The sequence below is a fragment of the Scyliorhinus canicula genome, chromosome 13 (genome assembly GCF_902713615.1).
Source record: "Scyliorhinus canicula chromosome 13, sScyCan1.1, whole genome shotgun sequence".
NCBI classification, from domain to species: Eukaryota; Metazoa; Chordata; class Chondrichthyes; order Carcharhiniformes; family Scyliorhinidae; genus Scyliorhinus; species Scyliorhinus canicula.
The window spans coordinates 101963591-101989985 of NC_052158.1; the positions used below are offsets into that span (position 1 = coordinate 101963591).

Consider the following 26395-nt stretch of genomic DNA (forward strand, 5'->3'; position numbering starts at 1 on the left):
CCCATCCCATGTCTTTAGATTTAGATTTTACCATAACGTTATACATTTGGGGAAAAACTTGAGATATGAAAAAGGTGTTTCTAAAAAGTATTTGCACATGTACGTATTTGTTTTTATTGATTTGTGGAAGAGCATTATCATCAGCATAGAAAAAAATAGCATATTAGTTGCTTATACAGTCAGTTATCGAAACCAGCGCAGAGATCAGGGACGGGATTTAATGAACCCGTATTTGGGGGCACAAATCCTGTAATATTTTCTAAACCTCGCGATAGGCCAAAAACGGCGCATGCACCGGCGAGATTTCAGAATGCGAGGCCCTCCCCGATGATGTGATCAGAGTCACACCCAGGAAGGGCCCGCTAACATTTCAGAGACTCATATTCGCCAAAATAATTGGCCATCAAGAGTTGACCCTTAAAAATGTAATTTGCCCGCAGTCTCAAATTAAGGAATGGGACGAATGCTCAGAGTTCAGGGCTAAATGCTTGGGTACACGGGATGCACTTGGATACTTATGCGCCAGATCCCACGCCTGCCAGTGAGGATCAATTATCTCCTAATCATCGTCCAGCTGGACTTCAGTCCATTAGGACTGTATGGGCATATAACCCTCCTGTCGGAATCCACATTGTTATAGAGAATAAGGGAAGGGAGAACCAGATGGGAAATCAAAAGGTGACTCCGACTGGGTGATGCCAAAGGCCAGGGCCTGTCCGGAAATGGAGGTGAGAGGACACGTGAGCAGTAGCTGCCAGATAAAGTGCTGAACTGGCTGCTTCCAGGTCCAGGAGGCCAATGGGTCAGGGGACGTACTGATGTTACCCGGCTACGACACCAACCTGACTCTCTCTCTCTCTCACTCATCCCTGGCAGGTAACTGATCGATATCATTATAGAACCAGTGGAGCTGGATATTCTACTTCGTACAGAGCTGGAGGAGCACAGACTCCAGCAACAACGTGCGGCCACACCTAGGGAAGACCCAGTGGCAGGGTCCTCGTGGCAGGCTCCTCATGGCCGGCTCAGGAACCTAAGGCTGCATCAGGGGCATGAAGACTTCATGGAGCTGTCTGACAACATTTGCCATAGAAGACTTTGCCTCACCAGCGGGACTGTGCCACATCCTTGCTAACTTGGTGCCATGTGGCAGCAGAGGATGCCAGCTCTCTGTTGCTGTCATGGTCACAGCAGCTCTTAATTTATAAGCAACAACGTCATTCCAGGGCCCCATGGATAACCTGTGTGGCATCTCTTAGGCATCCACCCAAAAGTGCATCCATGAGGTCACGAATACATTCTATGCAAGGACATTGGACTTTATTCATTTTGACCTGTGCCACGTTCAGCAAGCCGAGTGGGCCATGGGATTCGGCACTATAGCGAGCCTGCACAGTTACAGGGGGGCGGTTAACTGCACCCATGCCACTCTTCGAGCTCCATAGCATCAGAGAGTCCCCTTCATCAACAGGAAGGGGTTCGGCTCCCTCAATAAAATGAAATGAAATGAAATGAAAATCGCTTATTGTCACAAGTAGGCTTCAAATTAAGTTACTGTGAAAAGCCCCTAGTCGCCACATTCCAGCCCCTGTTCGGGGAATGTGCAGTCGGTTGTGTAACACCAGATGCTATTCATGCATGTGTATGCTCGTTTCCGAGTGCGTATGATAGTTACATCCTTGGGAAATGCCTGGCATTTTAGAGAGTCACTCTAGGCTGCAGGATGGCTTGTAGGTGAGAAAGGTTACCCCCTGAGGTCTTGGCTGATGTTACTTGTGCGGAGGCCAATGATTGCAGACAGGGCCCTTTATATCGAGGCTCACATTGCCATCCAATCTGTGAGGCATCAGCCTCCTGAAAATGTGCATCGGCTGCCTCGACAGCTCTGGTGGCGTCATCCAGTAGAGCCCCCAGAAGGTTTCCCGCATTGTGATGGTCTGTTGTGCCCTACGTAAACTGGCTCTGTAATGGGGCAATAACCTTCATGAGGAAGACCTGCAGGAGCGGTGCATGTCCTCAATCAGGGAGATGTGCAGGGTGGAGTCGAGGAAGAGACCGCTGAGGATCCAGATGATGGAGGCCAGGTGGTGGAGAGGGTGCGCATGGGAATGAGAGCTAGCAACATCCTCCTTGTCTCCCACGTCATGGAGTAGGACTCGCACGTTGTCCGATAATGCTACACCACTCAACCCCCATCATCTTTAAAGGACTCTCCAATCTGCATTTAAAATATCCCCTAAACACCGCCCCAGAGACACAGAGGACCACCCCCACAAACATCTGGGCACCCTCCCCTCCATGAATATATTGGGGGGGCAGTCTTTTCTCCCTGCCCTCTTTCCTCTCATCCCTGCCCCTCCCCACCCGACCACACCCCACCGCGCACCCCCCCCCCACCCCCCCAACCACCAGCACGACCGCAACAGAAGTATGAGAAGGCACACTCTCCTGCCTTCCTGTGCCATCATCGGGGTTCCACACATACATAAGGGGAACGCCAGGCCACTTTGCACTGCCCACTGGCACTCCCAGCCTTGGCCCTCGACCCCTATGGCCTCCAGGCACCTCTGTACCTCCTGCACGGTCAGCACCACTGGGTTTTGGTTTTGAAAACCCTAACTGTTCATGCCAGTATGATAGGCCACCGGGGGCGGGGGAGGATCTATCATGGGCAGCGCTAAAGCATTAACACTGTTCAGGTATTTTAAATTTATTCAAATTAATGGAAGTCAGGTTCATGCCCTGATCACGTCATTGGCGGGGAGTGGGGACGATCTCAAATCAAGCTCTCACTGGTGCAAATCTCGTTTTTGTCCTTGCATGAGATTTAGTGGCCACAACAGGATTTGAGCCCGCGGCAAACAGGGTGGCTAGATCACGCACGATTTCTTTTTTGGGGTGGGGGGAGGAACTTCCACCCAGATTGCAGTTTTAATTTTAATTACTTTACTGGTTTGCAGATTTAATTCATGGTTTGCAAGAATTCCAAAACATTTGTACTTCCCATTTTTGTACTAACCTGAAGGATATCTGTACAGTGGAATAGAATTCTTGTTTTCCACTTTTATCATTTCATCAATTGGTATCAAATTCATCAGGTCAGATGTAGATCAGAAGGAAAGTGATGGACCTAGTTGACAAATAAATTGTATGGCTATTGTAATTTTAAATTTCAACAGGGTCTTTCATAAATTGGAATGCCCAATGGTCCACCAGTCAAGCAAGCCTGAAATAGAAAACAGGTTTTGTGGTGAAAATTAGTTGAAGTAGAGAAAACGAGATATGGTTGTCAATGTGGAGCTGCATTGACATGGCAACATTTCACAGGCACAGGAGCCATTGCTGTGTGTTTATAACATGTGTAACCTGAACACAGGAGGAAAGCAGAGATTACAAATTAAACCAAATTGGAGGGAATGGGGCTTTTTTAAATTATTGGGATAAGGCAAACAAAATACAAAGGATCCACTGAGGGGAAAACATGCCACATTATGAAGTCTCAGGTCAGCTAAAGAATCATAGAATCCCTAGAGTGCAGAAAGTGACCATTTGGCCCTTTGAGTCTGCACCAACCCACCGAAAAAACACTCTCCACAAGTCCACTCACCCATGCACCCTGCTTGATCCCCATAACTCCATAACCTAACCTTGCACATCCCTGGACACAAAGGGGCAATTTATCATGACCAATCCATCTAACCCGCACATCTTTGGACTATGGGAGGAAACCGGAGCACCCGGAGGAGACCCACGCGGACACGAGGAGAACGTGTAAATTCCACACAGGCGGTGTGAGATACCCTCAATTACAACTCGAGAGAGATGATTGGTAATACAAAGGCTTTAATTAGCAGAGAACCAGACAGCTAACGAGAAGTGTGCTCACTTCACACTGAACATGACCTTATATATGGCTCCCTGTGTGTGTGTGGGGGGGGGGGGGGGGGGGGGGGGGGGGGAGGCGGAGTCCCCCAGGGTTCCAAACCCGGTCTTAAAGGGATCATTACATTAAAGGTGCAGTAGCAGTAATCATTCATCACACGATGACTGGAATTGAACCCGGGTCGCTGGCGCTGAGGCAGTAGTCCTAACCATTGTGCCACCGTGCCACCCAAAAACGAAAACAGTTTGATCAATGGCGAAATAGAAAAGATGCGTGAGAACAAGTACGTTGTTTTAACGTAAGATAACAATAAATCTAATATAAAATAGTAAAACCTCTGTAGTGTTGTCAGAGTTGGAAAATATAATGCATGACCTCTTCTTAACCCAGCCACAAGAGGCAATGCATACCTCAACCTGGCAATTGTAAAAGACTGAACAAATATTCATGAAGTGCAAATCATTGCACCGTTGGGGAATCGCAACTATAAAATGATCAAATTTAACATGGCCTCAGAGTCACAAATACCTACAACAAGGAGCTGGGTACATAACATTAATATTTAATTACTGTGAATTCAGTGAAACAGATTGCTGGTGGTTGTTAAACGGCACTTCAATAGACGACAAATGGAGCATGTTAGTCGGTACAATGCTGAGCATGCAGTATAAATGCATTCCAAAGCCACGAAGCTCAGACTAAACAAATATGACCCTGAATGGATTAACAAATAAATGGATAGTGAAAGAGGCAGAATGGGCTGGAGAAAACTGTGTAGGAGGAGAAGGGAAGAAGCTTACTGGGATAAATGTATGAAAATACTGAAACCTATTCGGTGGAATTTTGTACTCCTGCGCAGAAAGCACTGGCTGGGACGATAAAACTGGTGTGCAGCCAAATTCTCTCTCCAGATTATACGGCACTCTGCACAGAAAATCAGTGAGTGTGGTTTTTGCTGTGTCACTGGTGGGGCAAGGCAGGTCCTGATCGAGCTAGTGGCAACAGCTCCACGGATCGGGGCGACCTTTTTAAAGGGTTCCCTGATCTACCTTAAAATAAAACTTCTCCCTCACCCCCGACCCAGCCCCACAGACTTGAGGGACACCCCCCCCCCCCCCCCCCCCCCCCGACAAACACCTGGGCAACCCCACCACACCCAACAAGTAGCGGGGCAATGCCCCCCCCCCACCCCACCCCCTTACCAATGGGGCTTCTCAGGGCCCCTCCCCTCCAGCAATGCTGCCTCCCAGGCACAGAAGGGTAACCTACCCCCACCCCGTCCCAACTCAATGAGGTTCCCCTAGCACTGCCAGATTGTCACTGCTGGGGCCGGTGCCAGGGGACAGTGCCATGACAGTATCCGGGTGTGGTACCATTAATTCACTGCAAGACGATGAGAGTGAGTGAACTTAGGCTTTATTAACCAAGAACTTGCCTGCCTGCGTCTGCTGTACAAATGAGCGCTGCCCCCAGGCGGCCGGTCTATATACCGTCCGAGGGGGGTGGAGCCAGATGCGGAGCCCACCAGGTTCTAGTACAATACCTGTAAGGAGATCATATTACCATTGGGCCACAGTGCTACACATTCACCACACCGGGTTTCCCCCCTCTCCCTCCAGGGGCTATTCTTGCCTTTTAAATCCCCGACAGGTTCGCCGCGACTGTTTTGCACTTTGCAATACCTGTTGTAAACTTTGCCAACATGATGGCCCGACGGTGAGAGGGGAATTCCTCATCTGGGGGAAACGAATGGCAGGGAGCCCTTTTACCATATGTTAATTTATTCAAATGAATTTAAATGAGGGCCCTGCCCTTTCTGGGCAGGAACCTCGTTACATCACCAGCGAGAGACGAGCAAAATTGGAAAATGAGATCTCGCCGGCAAGAATCTCGTTTGCCGACTCTTGCGATATTTTGGGCCCGGGTCACTGTTTACGTTCATGGCCAAAATCCTCATTCACCAGAGGAGCAAAGATTTTTTTTTACATGGATTGGCAAACATCAATAGATGCATCTATGAATTCAATTAAAGAAAATGTATTACATATTTCTGTTAAATGCTACAACTTTAGCTGTCCAGATATAATTAAAACTTTCCTATTTTATAATCATGGCTATTTTGCCTAAACCGAGAACAAAAAGGTTTTATGCTGTTAAGTTTAAAAGCCATAAATCATTTTATTTATGATTGTTTCACACTAATGAGTATTCAGCTCAGAAAAATTGCCAAAACACATTAAAAAAAAGTTGTATGCAAGTGGTTTCTCAGAATTCTGCAGATGAAACACAATCTTTCTCTGATTTAACACAGGAACTTTGTTGGGGCCACCTGGCCTCCATCCAGCCTGTGGTGTTTTCATTTTCCTCTCTGAAGAATATAAAATGCTGCAGTGTCTTCTGATTCTGACTCATACCATTTAAGGGTCTCTTATTTGTTGGAATCTCCTGCAGCTTGGGGTAGTTTGTTATTTGGCCTCCTATTACACACCGATATCTGTTTTATGTTTCTGTGTCGGAAATCGTTTTGGTCCAAGGTTAATGTTTCCAAATCTCAGCATTCGTACTGTGTCTAGGATTTCTATTTGAGTAATGTTCTAATTGAAGCTGAAGCACCATCACCCTGAATGCATTTGATAACTAATGGTACTGAAGTGTTGTTAGCATAAGATGTGTTACTTTAAGGCACAATTATTAGGTATGAAATCCTTTACCTCCTCCACTCTCTTTACCCTGGTACAAGGGTTAAAAGTTTCAGAGATTATTTTATCCCTCTACATTTTGAAGATTTCCAAGGAGTTAATTTTCAGCAATGGATTCTCTCCCTGCTCCTGGATAAGGCCTTCAGATCCCCAGTGATTTCCTCTTGCTCATCATCATCATGATCCCTGGCAGAGTCATCGGCCAGCATGGGCCTGGAACTCCCACGTCTGGAGACAGAGTCAGGACATTTCCAGACTCCACAAACCTGACCCAGGACAAAGTGACGCTGAGGGCAGATTTTTATTCTAGGGTGGTGGGGTTGCCTGGGATCTGGGTCAGGCAATTCCAGAACAAATGCGGAGGATGCTGGGTGCAGCAGTGGGCTAGGCCCAAGGCCTATCTTCATGCACAGACACTGCATCAAAGTTTTCAGAACACTCAGAAAAGCCTGAACATGTGTTCACAGCCCACACATTCCCCCTGTCCCATTGCCAACCCATGCCACCTCATGCCCCACCATGCCCATGGCCTTCCATCCCTCCATACCAACCTATACCATCCACTCCCCTTCTCCCTTTGCCTTTACACCTATTATGCCAACTCAGCCAGTGTGGAAAGACCTCAAGCCACATGCTAATATTAAAGAAAATAAAGTTTCTAGTGTCTATTGAGAACTTTATTTAAAGAAAAGCTCTGCCATTTACAAAAAAACATTTACTAAATTTACATTCCTTCAACAACATAATCCCTTAGAACAACAATAATAATAATCTTTATTAATGTCACAAGTAGGCTTACATTAGCACTGCAATAAAGTTACTGACCCTGAATGGATCATTTCATTCAATTGAATAATCCTCGATTAAAAACAAGCATTTATAAGGTTTATAAAGAGTGGAATTCATAATCCCAATTCAAAGAGTCTACAGCTCTTAGAACTGTCAATCAACTTGTGACATGGCAAGCACCCTGCTGCAATATTAAATGTTTGTGAAATCATGTAGCATATATCTAGTGGTATTGTCACTGGATTAGCAATCCACAGACCCAGCGTAATATTCTGGGGTCCCAGGTTTGAATCCCACCATGGCAGATAGTGAAATTTGAATTCAGTAAAAATTTGGAATTCAAAGTCTAATGACGACCATGAATCATTGCTGATTGTAAAAGATCCATCTGGTTCACTATTGTCCTTTAGGGAAAGAAATCTGCCATCCTTATCTGGCCTGGCCTACATGTGACTCCAGATCCACAAGAATATGGTTGACTCTTAAAATGTCCTCTGAAATATATTCAGTTCTGATTCAAAACTGATGCAGGGTGGTCACCTATGTTTTTGAGCATATCCAAAACTTGAACATCATGAAATTGTAATGGAAGTGGATAGGGGCTCAGTGAAATCACTTATACCTGAGACAATTTATCATCAAAAGCTGAGGTATCTGCCTTTAAAACTGTCAAATATGATCCTAAGGACATACACTGAAGAGGTCAAGCCATTAAATGGATGCATTATGGTGACAGTAGAAGAAAATGGGCAGATGGTGACGTTGCCTCTCCACGTTGTCTTTAAAAACGTTCCAGCTCTATTTGGCAGTGCATGGTTGGCTATGATTTGGCTTAACTGGGAAACAGTCAATCAATTAGCACAACTTTCTATAACTTCTGAAGAAGCACAAAAAGGTTTTCGAAGCTCCATTAGGCTCTATGACAAGTTGAAGTACACCTAAAAATCAAGCTAGATAGCACACCCAAATGTCTCAAAGCTAGGACCATACCACACACCATCAAGTCTAAAGTTGACCTCGGCAGATTAGTAAGGACAGGCATCATTGAACCTATTGCTACAAGTGTTTGTGCGACACCAATTGTTCGTGTATTAAAAATGAATTGCTCAATGAGAATTTGTGGAGCTTTCAAAACTACAATTAACCCAGTTTTGTGCATAGATAATTATCCACAGCTTGTTTGCTGGACTTTCTCGAGGACAAAATTTGGTGGATTGGCCATGCTAAATTGCCCGTAGTGTCCTAAAAAGTAAGGTTAACGGGGGGGTTGTTGGGTTACGGGTATAGGATTGATACGTGGGTTTGAGTAGGGTGATCATTGCTCGGCACAACATCGAGGGCCGAAGGGCCTGTTCTGTGCTGTACTGTTCTATGTTCTATGTTCTATTAGGCCTCAGTCCTACTTGGCATAAGGAAATATATAGAATAAAGGATATTGTAATAAACCCACCCATTCATTTTATCTCCTGAAGGTTGTTTTTGATGGACACATCCCCAAATTTACAGCTGGCAAATAACATACACAGAAATTATTAATTTAGAGTAAATAGTGTTACGAAGATGTGTTTTTTGAAGGTATAGGGTGGAATTTTCAACAGAAATGGCAAAGTGTCAGGCTCTGTTTGAAACCGGTGTTTTACTCTCCAGAAACATAGCCGAGTTTTCAGACCAGATTTCCTGCCGCTTAGTGCAGAGAATCTGGGAGCATGGTTTACGGTGTCACTCTAGCAGGGCGGGGCCTGATAGAGTCGGCGCCACAGAGATCGGGGTGCTATCTTTAAAGGGGACTCTGATCTGTGTTTAAAATACCTTTCCGGGCAGCACGGTGGCACAATGGGTTAGCCCTGTTGGCTCATGGCGCTGAGGTCCCAGGTTCGATCCCGGCCCTGGGTCACTGTCTGTGTGGAGTTTGCACATTCTCCTCATGTTTGCGTGGGTTTCGCTCCCATAACCCAAATATGTGCAAGGTAGGTGGATTGAACATGCTAAATTGCCCCTTAATTGGAAAAAATGAATTGGGTATTCTAAGTTTTTTTTTAAAAACTTCCCCCCCAACCCCCACGCAGACACGGAGGACCACCTCCATAAGTTTCGGGGTGATCCCCTCACGGATGTATCGGTGGGTCGTATCCCCGCTCACCTCTCCCTCCAGTTCCCCACATAATCGATAGGGCTCTGTCCCCCCTAAACAATGGAGGAGGGTTACACCCCCCCCCCCCCTCAGATCCCACTTAGTAGTACCCACTTCAAAGACTCCTGACGGCGCCCACTTCAGTGGCAATCTTGCACTACCCTGGAGCACCCTGGCAGAGCCAGGTTGGCAGTGCCAGGACACTACCCAGCCACGTTCTTCACCTCAACACCCCAGTGTAATCATCATGATTGGTTCTCGTTTTACAAAATCAGTAGTGATTCATGCGGATGTGACGTCACAGTAGCTGGATGGGAGGATAAGGCGTGGGCAGACATTATGGCGTCAAGCCTAGTAAGCATATATTAAAATATTATAATGTATGGAAATCCTTCATAGAAAATCACTGTCATCTGGAATAGATTACCAAGCATGTATATTCTTTCAAAGGGAGATAGACAATTTTCTGAGACAGGAAAACATTTCCAGTTATACGAGGTAAGTTTTTGGGTTTATGATGATATGCTTGTAAATAATATTGTACATAGTTAGCAGTGTGACCTCCAACCAGCTGGTGGCATCAGACATCGGTCATGTGACATCTGACTCGCAGGCGTTGGCAGTAAGGCGTACAACAGGACAGTCGCACATAGGACAGTTCCAGGAGAGTTCACGAAACTCAAAGAGTAGCCTAGTCTGTATAGCAATCTGCTTGTTATCTTTTCATATGTTGATCAATAAATCATCATTCTAGTTAAGTCACCAGCAAGTCTGTGTGCATCATTGCAAGGCGAGGTCACAGAACACAAACAGGAATAGCTGGGATTAGTGGGATTTATGGATTACTGTGGCTTTGGGGCGTTTGATTTGATTCAGTTAAGGAATCTAAGAGAAATTTCCCAGAATTTATCCTAACTGTATCCCTTGTCTCTGTTCTTTCTCTCTCCCAGGAGATTGCAAATGACTAGGAGGTTAATAAATGTGGTGTTCAGCTGCACCATTTCTAGATGGGGTGAGCCAGACAATCTCTACCCACACTGTTTGAATGCAGCATAGTTAACATTCAGCTAGCCACTTTTTAAACAGGGTGGCAAAAAATATCATCAAATGCCTTTAATCCAATTACAGACATATAATACTTTGTGGGGAAAAATATTTTCAGTCTGACTAGAAGCTTGGGAACATGCCCACGATACATGTGGGTTCATGTTACTAAAACTGAGCAAACGGAGTTGAAATTCCAACATGGCAGTTTGAGAATTTGAGTTTAGTTTAAAAGATCCAGAAGCATTTTTTTTTTCAAAAAGCTGATATCAATGGAAGTTACCATGAAGTAGTAAGAGCAGTTTAGAAAACCAACTATTTCACTAGTGTCCTTTATGAGAGGGCCAGCTCACCTTACATGACTTGCTGCATTGGTGGGAGAATCCCTTGGAGTTAATTAAATAGTTTTATGTAATTTTGGCGAGTATCTCAAGAGGCAGCAGCAATAAAGGGGGATGAAAGCTATGCACAGAGGTCTGGGTTGTCCCGATCAGGAGTATTAGGTTCAGTTCTAGGCTCTGCACCTCAGGAAGAATATATAGGGGTGCAGATTCACAGGAATGATACCAGGGCTAATAAGAGTTAAATTATGAGGAAATTGTAAGGACAGATTGTATCATCTTGACTTGTACATCTTTGACTATAGAAGATACCGTGATCTAATTAACACGGTTAAAATTATTAAGGGAATTGACAGGGAAGATAGGGGGAAATTATTACCTCTGGAGGCAGAATTCAGAACAACGAGGCACAACTTTAAAAGCTGTTGAGTGGCGATGTTGTAAAACACTTCCTCACACCTAGGCTAGTGGAAGTCCGGAACATTCTATTAACGAGAAACAGGCCAAGCTAATTAAACATCTAAAAACTGAGATTGATAGATTTTTGTTCGTCATGTTTACAAAACTAAGGTATGAAGGCAGAGTTAAAATAAGGATCAGCCAGGAGCTAACTGAATAGCTCGAGAGGCAGAATAACCTATTTTATTTCTAACTGCTCACTAAAATGGTGCATCCAATGCTTAATTTTTGAGAATGAATGAATCAGCCCCTTTATGCTTTGAAGATGTGGATTTGTATTTAAAACATTTATAAGATGTGGGCGTGTGGCCAAGGCCAGCATTCGTTGACTGGGTGGCACCGTGGTTAGCACAGTTGCTTCCCACCTCCAGGGTCCAGGGTCTCAGGTTCGATTCCCGACTGCACGTTCTCCCCGTGTCTGCATGAGTTTCCTCCAGGTGCTCTTGTTTCCTCCCACAGACCAAAGATGTGCAGGTTAGGTGGATTGGCCATGCTAAATTGCCCTTAGGTTAGTTGGGGTTACGGGGATAGGGTGGAGGTATGGGCTTAAGTAGGGTGCTCTTTCCAAGAGCTGGTGCAGACCCGATGGGCTGAGTGCCCTCCTTCTGCACTGTAAATTCTAAAAATTCTATGATCTCAAATCACCCTGAGTGAAAAGGCTTGCTCGGGCATTTCAGAGCGAAGTTAAGCATCGGCACATAACTTTTATCTGGAGTTACATATAGATCATAAGGGGTAAGCATGGCAGATCTTCTTCCCTATAGGACCAGATGGATTTTGACAAGAATCTGGTAGTTTCATAGTCAATATTAGTGCTGCTAGCTATTTTAAGGTGCCACATCAAAGGTCACAGCACAAAATAAGAGCTCATGGTGCAGGGGGTAACATATTTACAGGGGCAAAGGATCGGTTAGCCAACAGATAAATGGGTAATTTTCAGGTTGGCAAGATGTAATTGGTGGAGTGCCACATGTATCAATGCTAAGTCCTCAACTATTTACAGTCTATATCAATGACTTGGATGAAGGGAAGTATGCATGGTTGCTAAATTTGCTGATGACACAAAGAAAGTCAGAGAGCCGGTTGTGAAAAGGACATGAGGAGTCCGTAAAGAGATATAGATAGGTTAAATCAGTGGGGAAAATCTGGCAGATGGAATATAATATGGGGAAAAAGTGAACTCGTCATTTTGACAAGAAATAAAAATCAATAAACTTTTTAAATGGAGAGAGACTGCAGAATTATGCAGTACAGAGGGATCAGACTGTCCTGGTATATGAATCTCAAAAAGTTGGTATGCAGGTACAGCAAATGATTAGGAAGGCAACTGGAGTGTTGGTATTGTAAGGGGCACTGAGTATACAAATAAAAAGGTTTGTCTACAGTTGGACAGGGCATTGGTGAGACCACATCTGGAGTATTATGTACAGTTTTGGTCTCCTTACTTAAAGGATATAATTGCATTAGAAGCAGTTCAGAGAAAGTTACCTCCACGGACTCCCGGGATGAATGGGGTTACCTTAGGAGGAAAGGTTGGCCCTTCATCCACTGGAATTTAGATGACTGAGATGTGATCTTATTGAAACACACAAGGTCCTGAAGGGACTTAACAAGGTGGATGGCAAGAGGATGTTTCCCCTTGTGGGAGATATTAGAACTAGAGTATACAGTTCAAAATTAAAGGGTCTCCTATTGAAGATAAAGAGGAGGAGAAATGTTTTCTCTCAGAGGTCGTTAGTATGTGGAATTCTCTTTGCCTGACACCAGTGGATGCAGGTAGACTGAATACTTGTTAACCTGACAGATGTTTTGATTAACAAGGGAATCATAGATTAGAGGGGGTAGACAGGAAAGTAGAGTTGAAACCACAATCAGATCAACAACGATCTTATCAAATGGTGGAGCAGGCTGGTGAGGTTGAATGGCCTGATCCTGCTCCTGATTCAATATTCGTGTTTTTCATGGTTTATTCAGTTAAATTTAAATTTCTCAACTGCGGTGGTGTGATTTCTCTGGATCATTAATCCAGGCCTCTGAAATACTAGTTCAGTAACATAATCACTTTGCTACTGTTTCCTGTTGATGATTCCATCAAGTCCTTGGCAAAGGAGAAACCACTTCATGACTGGGTTGTGCCAAGGAACAGGAAGTATTCTCAACTCAACTCCACGTTTTATTTAAAGAAACATATTACTGTCGACATACAAAACTGTTTAAAAAGCACATGATACGCCCACATAAATGCCAGTTCATGTCTTAACATTACAAACAGATATTGGATTTGAATAAGGATTTCAGAGATACTGACAGTGATTTGGAGTCAAATATCCTGAATAAACTTTAACTGAACTGCATTTGGCTAAAACCCATAGTTCCACTCTGGTTTACTAGGCTAGTCCATAAACTCTATTGCTGCATTACCTGAAATCATAACTCCCAGCTCACATAATGAATTTTAGCTCTTACAAGCAGTTCAGGCTTGTGAACAGTGGGCGTGATTTTCTGTCTGGGAGACTATGGGCGGGATTCTCCCAACGGGAGACTAAGTGCCGACGCCGGAGTGAAAACCGGAGTGTTTCACTCCGGCGTCGTAGGCCGCTCCTCGCTCCCTATTCTCCCGCCCCCAGGAGGCTAGGAGCAGCGCCGCGTCATTTACATGCGCCGGGCCTTGGCGCCGCGTAAATGCGGCGCCGCATAAATTACGCGGCCAGTGCCGCGTAAATGACGTCACCTGCGCATGCACGGTTGTCGTCCTCCCCGCGGGCGTCCCGCAAGAAATGTCGGAGTGATCTTGCGGGGCAGCGGATGAAAGGAGTACATCTTTCAGCGAGGCCGGCCCACCGATTGGTGGGCACTGATCGCGGGCCAGACCACTTTTGAGCGCCCCCCCCGGTGCTTGATCCCCTCTACCCCCGCCCCACAGGCCACCCCCGCAGCGTTCCTGCGCTGTTCACGCCGGCAGCGGTTGGCGCCGGCGTGAACACATCATATTGAGCAGGCCGCTCGGCCCATCCGGGCCGGAGAATCACCACTCGCCCGTTACAAATGGCGAGTGGCGATTCTCCGAGTGGCCAGCCGTAAATCTTGCCGCGCCAGTTTGGGGGGGGGGGGGGTGTGAGAATCGCATGCGGGTGCCGGGGCAGCGTGGCGGGACTCGCCCGGTGCCCCCGCGATTCTCCCACCCGGCGTGGGGGGGGGCGGGGGGAGATTTACGCCCTTTATTCTCCCACTGGAAGTGAATTGCAACTGATTTGCGCACTCAGATCAGGAAGCAATTCACTATCCATCGGCATGCAAATTTATTACAAAGGATTCCCACTATTGGCCCACCATTTTGAGTGGGCAGCCCGATAGCGAGGTCCCGTGGCTGGCCACACCCCACCCCCCGCATCGCAAATGAGCCCCCCACCCCTGGAGCTTCTAGGCTCCCCCCCTTCTCCCAAGTACAGGGGTGACCTGACTTGTCCACCTCCCAGAGACCCCCAAAATATGGGGAACTCAACCCAGAGACCCCTAAATAGAGAGACCCCCAAAGAACCCCCAGAAATTATACCCCTGTCTGGAAGCTGGACAGCAGTCCAGGCAAAGGCAGTGAATAAAATTACCTGGGCATACACCTGCTGGCCCAGACAGAAGAAGCACCACATGTCAATTCCTGGAATGATAAAGCAATGACCTGTGTTTAAATCCCTCAGATCCTTGAGCTGCAAGGCATTCATTTATTTCCCTTAGTGGGCTGTGATTGACAGCTTCCACACACACACAGCTGTGAGCCTTGCTTCATTCATGTTTCTTTATGGTTCAGTAACTCTGAAGTGCCCTAACCACAATGTCTACAAACATCACCCACTTCAAAGAGAGTTACATGCATTCCAATCACCCCCCCCCCTCCCCCCTCCAATCTTGAGTTATTTAGAAGTGCTCAGCTGGAAATTGACAGCACTTAACTCATTTTTAAATGGCGCCCCAATCTCTCGATCCCCCAACGCAATACCCAGAACACCCCACATACCAGCAGGGCACCCCCTGACCCAGTCCCTGGCATATGCACAATGCCTGCTTACCCACATGACACTAACAGCCTGGCATCCTGGAAGTGCCACATGGGCACCCTGGCAGTTTATGTGAACCACTACTGAATAGTGCCCAGTTGGTGTCTCCTCAGCGACGTCAATAGATAGAATCACTACAGTGCAGTACATGGAGGCAATTCAGCCCATCAAATCTATGCCAACCCTTCAAAAGAGCACCCTACCTAAGCCGAATCCCCACTCTAACCCTGTATCTCCACTCAACCTTTGGACACTAAGGGGCAATTTAGCATTGCCAATGCACCTAACCTGATCACCTTTGGATTGCGGGAGGAAACCGGTGCACCTGGAGGAAACCCCCACAGACACAGGGAGAAAGTGCAAACTCCACACAGTCAGCTGAGGTCGCAATTGAACCCAGGTTGCTGGTGCTGTAAGGCAGCAGTGCTAAACATCGTTCCACATCAGTGGCTGACTGTTCGGTGTGGCCCCAGATCATGCTCCGATTCCGGCTGGTAGATCATGCCCTATGTAAATCTAATATAGAGTACGACAAAGTATGAACACAAAGTTACACAGAATGAATGTACAATACAAATACATTGCAATAGTCACTGTTTAAAATATGACGTTCTAAACCAGTCTCCTTATACATTTGGGGGGTTGGGGGGGAGGGGGGGGGGGGGGTTTCTCCGGAAAGATTTCTGTGAGCGGATACTGCCGTGGGTTTCCCAGTGCTGACCCCAGAGAGGCTGGCAACGCAATACAATGTTAATTAGTCCACTTAACGAGGTCCCACAGGCTTCAAACCACAAATGAAGGCTCGCCAGCCGATTTGGAATACGCACGTCAGCCCCGCTAACAAAGTCGAGCAGCACTTAAACAGCAGTTGCATAGCCAACCCCACTCAGCTCACAGCCATGGTGCCGAGACGACCGAACCCAAGATTTGGAGACGGGGACCTAGGGAAACTCCTAGATGCGGTGGAGATCAGGAGGGATGTCCTGTTCGTTCGAGGATCTTGGAGGGTGAATCACAGGGCGGCCAGTGCCACCCGGGATGAAGTGGCGGCGGCCCATCAGCTCGGGCAGCGTGGCCAGAAGGACCAGCCACCAGTTCCACAAGAAGGTCAATGGCCGCATGCATGAGTTGTCACCCCCACAAAACCTTCCGAACTCTGTTCTAACAGCCCCCTCCCCCCAAACCTCCCTTCACCACCCCTCCAACTCTTCCTTCACACTCCTCTCCCCCACCGCGCCCCCCAGCCAGCACAGTGAACTCCCCCCCCACCCCACCCCACCACCAGAGTGAACCACAAGTGGGACTAACAGTGCCCACACGGAGTCTCCGGAATCGTCGAGAGAGGACCCAGACTGGAGGCGGGGTGCCAGACACAAGAATGCCCACCACCCTCGAGGAACGGGCACTGGCCGAGGGTGGCCAAGGCCGAGGACAGAGTGGTAACCAACGCAGAGGTCGGCGCACACCGCAGTGGTGAGGATCCACCGGGCCCTACCCTGAGGACCTGTTAAATGTGAGTTGTTAATGCCATACAGACTAACCCATTACTCCCACTGACCACATGTTCATTCTCACGCAGGACCTCCAGCCGATGACGCTGGCCCATCCTGGGTTGTCTCCCAGGAGAACACCTCGTAGGAGAGTTCCGAGGATGCCATCATCAATGTATCACAATTGCCACCCCCACCCTCCACCAGCGCAGAGACTCGCACCTCGGTGGGCCGCGTTAGTGATAGGGCTTCTGGGGCACATTCTGGTGAGCACCACACAGTCGCTGATGCGCACCAGGTGAAGGCAGTAAAGCCCAGGGGAGACAACAGTCGGAGATCTTCTGGATCCCTGGACCCAGCTGCATCCAGGTCAGATGCTGACCTCTGGAACAGGTTTACCTGGAGCTGATGGAGACGTTGGGGAGCGGTCGGGACATTCGGAGGGAGATGTCAGTGACACTCCAGCAGGCCCATAGTCAATTGGAGGAGTCCTAGAGGCTCCGGGCACAGAAGTTGTCACCGGCAATGTGTGGCACTGAGGCGAACACTGCTAGGGTGGTAACTGCAGTGGAGAGCCTGGTGCTCAGCATCAGCAGCATGAGGGAAGGTGTCCAACGTCAGCAGCATGAGGCAAGGTGTCCAACGTCAGCAGCATGAGGGAAGGTGTCCAACATCAGCAGCATGAGGCAAGGTGTCCAACGTTAGCAGCATGAGGCAAGGTGTCCAACGTTAGCAGCATGAGGCAAGGTGTCCAACGTCAGCAGCATGAGGCAAGGTGTCCAACGTCAGCAGCATGAGGCAAGGTGTCCAACGTTAGCAGCATGAGGCAAGGTGTCCAACGTTAGCAGCATGAGGGAAGGTGTCCAAGGTGTGGCACAGTCGATGATGACCATTGGTAGACTGTTCGACTCGCTGGGGGAACGTGACCCAGTACCCAGGCTGACCTTGATAAGGTTCTGTGGGACATGTCCCGGTCTCAGATAGGAATGGCCGAGGTGCTGTGCAGCTTGTCCCTGTCACAGGTGGGAATTGCCGAGACGCTGCAGAGTATGTCTCAGACACTGAGGAGCACCGCTGAGGGTGTCGACACTATGGCGCAGACTTTGGGGAGCCACGAGGGCTGGCAGGGCCAGATGACAGGCGTCAGCTATGGCTCAATTCAGCAGCCCTCCATTCTTAGGTGAACCCCAGAGCACTATGGGCACCCACCGGAAAGAGTGGGTGCTGGATGACAATCCGGACCCATCCTATGGAGCGGTGACGATGGCCACCAGCTCCCCTGAGTTCCACCCCTCTGACGAAGCCACGTCTCGCAGTCAACACCCTGTACAGTGCGGCACTGTGCATATGCCGCCGTCAAGTGTGCTGGTGCACTCTGGCCCAGAGTCTTCAGAGGATACCAGGCAGGGCGATCGAAGGCCACGGGACATGGGAAGCAGCTGGCTGCCTCCACCTCTGATGTGCATCCAGGGGATACACCTAGATGCAGCAGTAGAGGAAGGAAGGCCAAGCACTTCGAGGATCACTAAGAGGGCACTGGGGTTGGGGGTAGATAGGGGGTAAAGAGGGGAGGAAGGAATGTTGGTTGGGGGGAGGAGGGAGGGCGCGGAGCACCATCAGGAGGGTGGACAGTGGTCACCACAACCAGTATGACTCCTGTGGCTCTTTGCTCCACAACGCAGGCTGGCAACCAATCCCATGCCCCTTTCCCCCAGATATGGGGTCCTAGCCCCACCAGTGCCTCCCTTCCCCCCATCCCAGCATGCCCTGCCCATGCACACCCTGCCACAGTGGGGGAGAGGGGGGATTCCTGCTCACCGGACTGCACACCCTGCACTCCAGACTCCCGAACAGAACATCGCCAAACCCCAGCCGTGGACATGTGTCCGGATTGGTGTCCCATCCCCTGGGTGTTCGGAGGTTGGCAATGAGCCCCACATGCTACTGGGCCTTCCACCCACGGGGATCCAACTGGGATGTGTGAAGTATTATTCCCTATTAGCAATAGCCTTCAGCCTCACGGCTAGAGGCCTCCGCAAACAGTGTGTGTTATGGGTGGTCAGTGGGAGCAGAAGGGCAGAGACTAGGGTTGCCCTCAGAATGGGTACATACAATCCAGGGGTTGGCAAGTGTAATGTTCTTGTCGGATGGCCTGATTTATATTCCAAGAGCACTTGTAGCTAAAGCTATAAACAATTTATTAATATTAACTGTGGTTAATCTATATACAAAACAACAGATGAATAACAGTATGATCATGAACAAGCAAATTCTCTCTCCAGCTCCCTCCAGCCAGTCTGCCGTTACCTGACTCTAGCTTTCACTTATATACTAGGGAAACTCCTAGTGGTCTGTTGGTGCATTACAACACAACCATGATATCACTACAGCAAGGAGGACCTGTGCATGGTTGCCCCCATGATGGCTTACCGCTAACCGGGGAAGTACCCCCCCCCCCCTGGTCCCCCACCCCCTGCCCCGGGGCTCATTACATTTGAGCAAATATGACTACTCACCACCTCGGTTACCTGCAGCAGCCCTTCCGCCAGGTTCAGGCTTTCAAAAGGATTACTACTCGGCGCCAGTGTGACCAGTTGCTGGGGAGGCCGCTGGATCGTGGGAGGCAGCTGGATATGGGGTGGTTCCCATTAATTGTATGTAAAAATGACTTAAGTGGTGATTATTGTTTTTTCGGCACACTGTGATGCGATCCCTATTTGGCCTATCGGAGTGGGCTGGTTGCATCGCAAACAGTTTGGCGCAAAACGCGATTTCCATTTTTTGGCCTCTCCTGCTATTCACCGGCCTCATCACGCTCCTGCTCGAGTGAACCATGGCCATTAATTGCGCCCTTACTCTTTCACGATTTTTAACTGATTCATCTGGTACCATTTATTTTCTCTGTCTTTAATTTTGCCTTTCCTGGTGGTAACATGTTAGCCCACTGAGTGGGGTAATCTGTACACAACATAAAGGTTCTGTTCCCTCTGTCTACCAATGCAGAAGACTGTGGATGGTGGTTGATGCGAAGTTTGGGTTTGATATAAAACCACAAAAGCTGTTTCGAGATTTTTAAAGAATCGACTGTCTGCCGGAAAGGTTTACTTTGCAGCTGAAGCGAAAGGGGCAGAGAGCTGCTCCTTATATAACTTTGTTTAAAACACCAACTGTCTCTCTCCCCCATTCTAATTTCTACAAATTTTTCCCAGGAATTTAAACACAAAAAAAACTCATACTGTCATTAACTCAAAAAGAAAACAATAAGGTCATTTGCTACATTTAACTTTAACTGACTCAACAAGCACTTTTGGAGCTTACCCAGTATCTCTCCAAGTCCTTCCTAAAGCAATATCTTGCAATCCAGATTCACCCCACCTGATGTATCTCCATTTCCTGTTTGTTTCAACAGAGGGAATACCATTGAATGTTTCTAACTTCTTAATACAAGTTTGTCCATTGGCTTGACAAAGAGAAATACTGCCCATTCTCACTTGTCATTTCACAGACATCTCCAGATAGCATGGGGACAGAAGCTGGTGTTTTCTCACAGGGAAGGGGTGAACACAGAAGTGGCTACGGGAACCAGAGACCTGTCGCAAGTCGACTCAGAGCTGAATTCTATTTCTGGTTTTGGGGACGTGCTGGACCTTGTAACCGTGGACATGGGTTGCGACCTTCTGTTCAAGCCCCGATGGTTTGATCTCAGGGGCAGGGTAGCTGTCTAGGGGAATCCTCTCAATCGAAGAGTCATCAAGGACTCCCGCACTCCTTTGCTAGATATCCGGACTTCCCAGAATTTTCGCAAAGCCCAATCTGTCCTCCAGGGAAACAACATTTGTCTCTCTCTGCTACATACAGCCACTGACTTCTTTGATCAAGCAACCTCAGTCACTGATATCTTTGATCAGGCAACCTCAGGTGACTGTGACTTAATGTCTCACCTGACTATTTCCCATGTCTCCTGGGCTTTAGCTTCTACCCCTCTCCACCTCTCAGTAGCATGAGCGGATACTCTTAGGGCGGACCTCACTGAAGGATGGAGATGGTCTAAGAATGTCATTTTAAACTGGTCCTAATTTTCCCTTCTGAAGCTTTAGCTGGAGGCTGACGCTGCGAGAGCTCATAGAGGTCGCACAGGCAATTCCTGCCTGAGCTGGTGTGCCTCAACTAAGGCAGTTTCTGCATGCAGACTGAATTTACCCTGTTGCTTTATGGTATTATGGTAGTGACTGTTTGGCTCCTAACATTAAAGTACGAAAATGTCCCCTTAAACCATTTATCTCCTGTTCTTTCTGTTGTAATTGCTTTTTCAAATTTTCCAACTCCTCCTGACTCTTTTCCCTCAAACTTGCCATCTCCTCCTGATTCTTTTCCCTCAAATTCTCTGTATCCTCCTGACTCTATTCCATAAACTCATCCATCTTTGGGCATGGTAATATGCTCCATAAGGTAAAAGATCCATTGCCCGCTTAGCTTTTACCTTCTTCTCGTCCATCTGCCTTTGGATGATTGCAACTATCTCTTCAGATGGGACTCTGTCCCTCTTTTCCAACACTCTGAGGAGAAGTGTGTTTGGACACTTGCTAAGCAACTTTCTTGGCCTCTCTCAGTCAAGAGAAGAAACCATTTTAACTGATATCTGATTGAGTGGCAGGTTCACAATCATCGCACAACCTTTAGGCTTCCCTTTGCCAATAGCACCCTTGGTCTGCCAGATTCACAAGTGTCATGATATGCAGACACACAAATAATGATATACAGACAGGCAGCTAATGGACACAGAGAACAGGACATGACCAATAAGCAGGCAGGACATTCAAGGGTGGGATCTGACTATAAAAGACACGAGGTACTAACACTCCGCCTCTTTCCACTGATGAACATCTAGAGAGTCAGTCAAGGGTGTTGTTACAATCTCACGCCTCCACCATGTGGCTAAGAGCTAGTCTGGTTCAGTCAGACAGAGTAACCACACTTAAATTAGCAGAGAGTCGAACTCACAGAGCACTGTGCTAACTGTGCTATTAGTTCAATAAACCTGATTGAACTAACTTCAAGGTCTGGATTATCATTCTGATCTAAGTTGCATCCAATTGCAGCCAGTGTTAGACCAGTGTCCTTAAAATGACAACGAGATTATCACAAAATCCATATATTCCCATTCAGTCTCAATTTGAGAGTTCTGGGTAATATTTTGTTCATTTGAGACTTTAACTAAAAAAGCAACATGAGACGAATAAAATTAGTTGCAATGACTTTTCTTCCTGATCCTGAAACACCACTTCTGGCTTACCCACAGATTCCTTTCCCCGTCATTTCTCATCTGTGGGCAAAATGTTCCCAAAATTGCACAGAAAAACTGTGTGGAACTCACTGGCTTCACAGATGCCTTTTCTCACCAGAATAAATGAAATGAAAATCGCTTATTGTCACGAGTAGGCTTCAATGAAGTTACTGTGAAAAGCCCCTAGTCGCCACATTCCGGCGCCTGTCCGGGGAGGCTGGTACGGGAATCGAACGGTGCTGCTGGCCTGCTTGGTCTGCTTTAAAAGCCAGCGATTTAGCCTAGTGAGCTAAACCAGCCCCTCTAAAGAGCACAATGTGCAATTTTAGAGTGCTGGTGAGGGCCACACAACCAGCTGGTGGGGCAGGGCCTAATCATACCAGTTCAAAGCCAGGCTCTGAGTTCAGGGCACCATTTTTAAACTTTGACAAAGGGTCATCTGGACTGTTTATGTTAGCTCTTTTCTCTCCCTACAGATGCTGCCTGACCTGCTGAGATTTTCCAGCATTTTCTCTTTGGCACCATTTTTAAAGTTACACTAAAGTTTACCCCTCCCCCACAGAGATCAGGATCCCCAATGGACATGGGAAACATCCCCAACCCTCATACACAGAAGGGCAAGCACCCAAAAACCACTCAAAGATCAGTGGACCCCTCCCACACCACACAAGCATCCGGTGATCTGACCGCCGCCCCCAGCATCGGGCCACGCCCTCCAACCGCTCCTGACTGGCACTGCCCCGGATCCTTGTCACTGGCATCGTCCCAACCCTCCTCCACAGTCTCTGGCATGCACAACCCCACCCCCCCACACACACACACATAAGGGGAACCTCCCTAATGGAGCTCTCCAGAGGCAGTGCCAGGTTGGCAGTGGCACTAGTTGGCGATGTCCCTCACCACCCGGGGGCTATACTCATCTCTGCTGCCTCGCGTAGTCATCACCGCTGATTCTAATTTTTGAAAACAAGTAGTGATTTGCACTGATGTGACGTCACACCAACTGTGTGGGAGGATAAGGCATGAGTGGATCTTAAAACTATTTAAGATTTAAAATTTTTTTTTAGAGTATCTAATTCATTTCTCCAATTAAGGGGCAATTTAGCATGGCCACTCCGCCTACCCTTCACATCTTTATGTTGGGGGGGGGGCACAAAATTCCCGCAAACACGGGAAGAATGTGCAATCTCCACACGGACAGTGACCCAGGGCCAGGATCGAAGCAGGAACCTCAGCGCCGTGAGGCAGCAGTGCTAACCACTGCGCCACCATGCTGCCCTCAACTATTTAAGAATTTTTAAATTTATTAAAATTCATGGAAATCAGTTTCGCGCTCTTTCTGGGTGTGAAGCTGATCACATCACCGGCAGGGGGCCGGTGAAGATCTCAAACTGAGATCTCCCCCGTGCAAATCCCGTTATTGCCTTCTCACAAGGTTTAGCGGCATAATGGGGTTTGTGCCCATTGCGAATGAACCCTCTAAATTCCGTCCAAAATGTTGCTACTTGTGGAAATTGCTTGAAAGGAAATTGCTGTGGAGGTCACAGAGCTCGATCTCTCCATCAATCCCTTCCACTATTTCTGCATTTCCTAACTGCTTGTCTGGCTGTACTGATGCGCCAAAATTTTCTCTAATTAAATATTGGGAAGACTGAAGCAATTGGATGTGATCTCGAGGCACTGTTCATCTTTTTAGGATCCTTTACTCCATAACGCCACATTTTACTATTTTTTACATCAACATCAGGTCTGGCAGCAGCTTGGAGAGAGAAACACAGGTAATGCTTCAGGTGTTGAAGCCCAAAGGGCAGTGCCAAGGGGGCTTTGGCAGGAGAGTAACCCTCTTCCATTAGGGGAGGTTCCCCTTATGTTGGGAGGGTGGGGCATGGCTGTGAAGGCGGACGGTGCCCTCGATCCTGGTGTGTGGGGTGAGGCACTGCCCTGATGCTTGTGGAGGTAGTCCTCAGTGTATGTTGGCGTATGGGGTATTATATTTTAAATGCAGATCAGGACACCCTTTAAAGAGGTTGCCCTGATATCAGCTGAGCAGGGCTATCAAGGGATATAGGATCGTGTAGCAAAATGGTATTGAGGTAATCGATCAGCCATGATTCAGTTGAATGGCTCGAGGGGCAAAATGGCTGATCCTGCTCCTATTTCCTATGTTCCAATATCGCCTTATATGGCCCAATGTCAAATTTTGCTTCACGATGCCTCTCTTGGGACATTTTATACAGGACCTTTGGTAGCACAATGGTTAGAACTGTTGCTTCTAAGCACCAGGGACCGATTCCCGCTTGTGTCACTGTCTGTGGGGCGTCTGCATGTTCTCCCCGTGTCTGCGTGGGTTTCCTCCGGGTGCTCCGGTTCCCTCCCACAAGTCCTGAAAGACGTGTTTATTAGGTCGATTGGACATTCTGAATTCTCCGTCCATGTACCTGAACAGGCACCAACTAGGGGATTTTCACAGTAACTTCATTGCAGTGTTAATGTAAGCCTACTTGTAACACTAATAAAGATTATTATTATTATGATTGTCATTTTACATCAGTAGTTACGTTGTACCTTATGAAAAAACAAGTAATTGTCGGAAAATACATTACCAGTTTTTTATTTATATAGTATATGATAAATCAGGAATTGAATTTATTTGGACTTTAAAAGATGCAAGATATCTGTTACACTCAGGAATGTGCTCTTTGACAAAGAGAGGGGGGTTTGTTTTATATCGACCTATTTTCAAATATTTAAGTTTACTCCTTGAGAAAACATTTTTTTTTTTAAATTACAAACTCCATCGATTGTTTGGAACATGAGCACTGTGTTTCTTGCAGTTAGATTCATTGCCAGGATTCTCAACCCCTTGGTTCAATTGTTGCATTTTGCTAATAATCTGGTTTTATTCTATGCTGGGTTGTTGGCTGCCTACTTGCCCTGTGCTGATTAATGATAACCAACTCTGTCAATATTTGAGAAATCATCTTTATATGTGAAATATTAGCTTGTCAACAACCATTATAATTTTTCCTGTTCAGCTTCAATGAAAAACAGGACTCTCATTCTCTTTTACTCATCAGCCTGTTTCTGAGTCTAATTTTGGTTCCATGCAGAAGTAATGCCTCCCTTGCCCGCTCAACAGCTGCTGTTTCATTGCCCCGCAGAAATGTATAATGCGGCAAATTGCAGTCCAGCACAGCTAAATGTTCACCTCCCTCGAGCATACTTCTGTCAACATACACATCAGACCTTGCACTAATCTCCACGTTAAGCAGGTAGGAAGCCCATTACTTAACTTTCAAATGGATTTTAGATTCTTGGGGCCTGTCTGAACAGTTCTGGACTATTTTCTGTTAAGCGCCTCACATTAAATCACACATCTAATGTATTCATTCAGTAAGTAGATGTGTTTAAGATCAGTATATGTGCAATGCAGAAGTAGATCTTCAAGAAACCTTTGACCATTCTCCAAATGTTCCCGTCCCTCCCTTGACGAACACCGGGTGGGACTGTAAAATTTCATCGTGTTTAATAAAATATATAGTGAGCTAAGCAGCACTCAATTAATTCATTCCTGACAAATGCAATGTGCTGTAACTTCACTTAACATTAAATAAGTATTTATATGTCCATTGATTTTTTAATAGTATTTGAAACAGCTCTCATTTAAACGCCGCGTGAAAGATTAATGAAATTAAAACAATAAACAAAAAGGAATTTCTAAAACAAGGCTAATAGTACCAGAAACATCATGTGGAATCTGAAAACTGTTAGGGATTTTAAAAATAAACCTGAAAAATCTAGCAGATCGTATGAAATTAAATAGCGTTTTGGTGAATGAAATAGAGCATTTTGCAAATAATAAAGTAGATAGAGAAAAAGAGAGTATGGCTACTCAAGAATGATAAAATCTAATTTGGGAGGATGAATAAAGAGTGGAAGTATTAACTACTTTGTGTCAACGATTATAAATAATAGTAGAAGGCATAATGAAGCTGTACTAAAGAAAGATAATGGAACAACTGATGAAAATGACTCCAGGAATGGAGATGATTCAGAATAGAGATTAGTGAACCTCAAGGCACATAAATCTCCAAGCCCTGTTGCCACATACCATAACTACTGCAGAAAGTATGAGACAGAGCTTGATTTTAACCCCGGGATGCAGCAAATTGAGCCGTGTGTCCATCGGGGAAATAGCTGCAGGCAGACCTGACCAGCTTTAA

General features: G+C 46.8%; 1 protein-coding gene across 4 annotated transcripts in view; it reads left to right on the plus strand.

Annotated features, from left to right (window-relative positions):
* veph1 (ventricular zone expressed PH domain-containing 1) overlaps window positions 1-26395 on the plus strand; it is a 359761-nt gene that overhangs the window by 150426 nt on the left and 182940 nt on the right. The gene's annotated exons all lie outside the window — the stretch shown is intronic.